Source organism: Vombatus ursinus, unplaced genomic scaffold (assembly GCF_900497805.2).
Source record: "Vombatus ursinus unplaced genomic scaffold, bare-nosed wombat genome assembly UNPS02011014.1, whole genome shotgun sequence".
Lineage (NCBI taxonomy): Eukaryota > Metazoa > Chordata > Mammalia > Diprotodontia > Vombatidae > Vombatus > Vombatus ursinus.
Window position 1 is genome coordinate 8,129,453 of NW_020950792.1, and position 4,074 is coordinate 8,133,526.

The window sequence follows — 4,074 nt, forward strand, 5'->3', positions numbered from 1 at the left end:
CACAATAGGAATGAGAGATAAGGTTTTCTTAAGTAGGCAATGAAAAAAATAATTAAATAGAATGTGAAAAACAAGAGATCCCTTAAAGAAAGTTAGAAATATCAAGGGAATGTTTCATACAAAAATGGGCATGATAAAAGACAAAAATGATAGGAACTTCATAGAAGCAAGACAGATTAAGAAGAAGTGGCAAGAATGTACTGAAGAATTATATAGCAAAAATATTAACATCACCAATAACCATGATGGTATACTTAATAATCTAAAGTCAGACACCTGAGTATTGAAGTTGAGTGTGCCTTAGGAAGTATTGCTAACAATAAGGCTAGTGGAGTTCATGTACTTCCAGCTAAGATATTTAAAATCCTAAAAGATAATGGTGTTAATGTGCTGCACTCAACATGCCTGAAATTTGGAAAGCTCAGCTGCAGCCACTGAATTGGAAAATATCAGGGAATATATTTTTTAAAAAAAGTGACAGAAGATGGCTTAGCAATATAAAATCTCAAACTGTATTACTAATAGACAGCCATCAGAATAATCCGGGACTGGTTAAGAAATAGATTGGTGGGTCATTTGAATAGATTAGGTACATAATAAACAGTAGTAAATCACTATAGTAATCTAGTTTTTGGCAAATCCAAAGATACAAGATTTGGTGAAAAGAAATCACTATTTGACAAATTTGCTGGTAAAAATGGAAAGCAGTTTGGCAGAAACTGAGTATAGACCAGCATTTCACACTGCATAGCAAAATAAGGTCAAAATGGATAAATTATTTAGAAATAAAAGTTGTTATTATCAGTAAATTTGAGTACCATAGAAAAATGTACCTGTCAGATCTATAAATTAGGGAAAAGTTCATAACCAAACAAGATAGGGAATATCACAGGAAATAGTGAATAATTTTGAGCATTTAAAATGAAAAAAAAAGTTTTGCCAAAACAAAACCAATGCAGCCAAAATTGTAAGGGAAAGAGGAAACTAAGGGGAAAATATTTTCAGTCACTTTCTTTGACAATGGTCTAATTTCTCATAATGATCAAAAAATATAAATGACAGTTTTCAGAAGAAGAAATCAAAGTTATCAAATCACATAAAATGTTTTAAATCACTACTGACAAGAGAAAGCACATTAAAACAACTTTGACATACTTCTTCCCACCTATTAGATTGACTAACATGATAGGAAAGGAAAATGACAAATGCTGGAAGGAATGGAGTTCATTGGTCCAAACATTGTAGAAAACATTTTGGAACTACTCCCAAAGATCTATAGAACTCTCCATACTTTTTCACCAAACAATGCCACTGATGGGTCTGTATCCCAAAAATCCAAGAAAAGGGAAAAGGGCCTATTTTTACTATACATATATGCATACATACATACACACACATATATGTATATGTATCTATAGAGAAATAGATACAGATATATAGAAAAATATGGATAGATAGTTAGGCAGACAAACAGACAGATAGATAGATAGATATAGATAGATAGATAGATAGATAGATAGATAGATAGATAGATAGATAGATAGACAGATAGATACAGATATGAGGTCTTTTGGTGGTGGCAAAAAAATTGCAAGTGGAGGGGTTGCCCATCAATTGGGTACTGGTTGAACAAGTTGTTGAATATGATTGTGTAGAATACTATTGTGCTTTAATAAATAGTGAACAAGATGATTTCAGAAAAACCTCAGAAGATTTAGAGTGAAGTGAACCAAACCAAGAGAACATTGTAGACACTAGCAACAATATTTTGAGGAGGAACAAATTTGGAAGACAACTTTTCTGATCAAGACTATGATCCAAGTCAAATCCAAAGGGCTCATGATGAAAAGTGCTATCCACATCAATAGAGAATTGATGAGCTCTGAATGCAATTTGAAGTATACTTTTTAAAACATTCTTTTTCTTTCTTTTTCTGTGTTTTCAACATGGCTGATATGGAAATATGTTTTGCATAACTTCAAATGTATAATTGATATCAAATTGCTTGCCTTCTCACACAGGAATGAGGGCAGGGAGGAGCAAAAATATTTGGAATTTAAAGCTTTAAAATGATTGCTAATTTTTTTACACATAATTGGGAAATATTTAATGAAATAAAGATATCAAAAGAACCACTTTGTTGAACACATTTGAAGGGAAAGAGGGTATACTAGATAAAGCATTTCATCCCTTCAATAAACACATTTTTTTCACTCTTAAAGTCTCTCATGACAAAGTAGTTTCTTTTTTTTCAGAGTTTTTAAAAAGTTTATTAAATTTCATTACCTATTCTGCTGCAAGGTTGAAGCCTCCTCTGTATAAAATAGCTTCAGCCAAGCAGTTTATTCAGAAATTAAGTTGGTATTGTTCTGCATCTGATACCAGCCAGCTAACCAATCTTGGTAAATTATTCCCATGGACAGAAAACCAAATGTATTTTGAACAAAACTGATGATGGATGGAGTTGAATGACCATTACAACATTACTGGTTTAAGGCTTTTTACAGTTAAAAGTCTAGTTTTGAAGTGCATGGTCTTAGAATTCATTTTTACCGCACATGGTGCAATGAATTCAGAACTAGACAGACACTAACTTGAAATTACTAGGAAGAAGTTGTGCAAAAGGTGCAAATAGTAAAAAGCATTTTTATCCAGTCACTTCTGAATAGTTAAGATGTTTTTTCCAAGCCATAGTGTTGTTTCATAAGTGTTAAAGTTGCTAACCTTCCATATACCACTAATTTAGGACGTAACTATACTGGGCTGTATTCTTACGTTAATTTTTTTGGAGATTCAGTGTTCAATCCTCAAGAGATTTTGTGTATCTCTCATATGCATCCTCACTCATCAGTTCATCAAGTTCTGAAGGATTGCTCAGAGTTATCTTGATCAGCCAACCATCTTCATAACAAGATTCATTGACAAGTTGGTGGTCTTCTGCAAGAGCTACATTAATTTCAGTTATTTCTGTTAGTGGAGAATAGAGTTAATTGGCAACTTTCACACTTCCAAAGCTCCAAACTCATTTTGTTTGTTTAATTTTGTTCCCACTTCTGGAAGACTACAGTGAACTACATCTCCCAATGCTTCCTTTGCAAAATTGCTGGTTCCCACTGTTCCAATATCATTTTCAATTGATATCCATTCATGCTTGTCTGTGAATTTTTGAATGGTGGATCACAGGGTGTTGGTGCAGAGGGAGGCAGCAGCCTGTAGAAGGGAGAGGATCCTGGGCTGGGGTGGGAGCAGAGGCTAATGCCTGACTGCCACCCACAGGGACAAGGCAGCAACCGGCATGCTCCAGGCCACTTGCAGGGCCATTTTCTCTGGGGGGTGGGAAACCCCACAAAGTAGTTTCCTATGACATTCTAGTCCACCTTCAAAATGACCACTGAAGCAGCATTTTCAAAGTTCTTAAGAAGTGAAGAATTTATATTCTCACATCCCTGACAAAACAATCTTTCAAGAAATTGTGTCTTCCATAAGTATTCAGTATTGTGTTCCTCATATTATTATTCATTTTATATTAATGGTAATTAATATCAATAACATTTACAGTGAATCAAAGGCAATATCAATGAAAATTTGTATTGATAGCATCCAATCCTAGATCATTTCTGGATACATGATAGTAAATAGTTATGTTTGAATATATTTTCTTTAATTGACAATTAATTTGAATATAGTAATATATATACATGCATATATATATATATATATATACTCTTAACTTTGAATAGTCAAAAGCTAATAGTAAGGCTATCATCCTCTATAGAAAGGTTAAATACTCAGAATTTCTGTTAATCTTAGTTTAACACACTAAAATTATATGTTTGATTTGATTATTGAAAATTTTACTTTTACACTGTTATCAGCTACAAAATACTCAACTTGGAATTTCACAACAATCTGAGAGCATGATTTTTTTTTCTGGCAAATGTTTTTGTTTAACAACCCCTTTATACTCTATGATGCCCTGAAAAAAGCTCAGAAATTAAATTTTACCTTATGCTAAACAATTCAATTTAATGATAATTTCAAATGAGCAGAAAGGGTTAATTGAACAGACATGAT

At 32.8% G+C, this 4,074-nt stretch overlaps 1 pseudogene; it reads right to left on the minus strand.

The window, feature by feature from the left end:
• Positions 1–2,800: 2,800 nt before the first annotated feature.
• LOC114038400 lies at positions 2,801–3,321 on the minus strand (annotated as a pseudogene).
• Between the last annotated feature and the right edge of the window lie 753 nt (positions 3,322–4,074).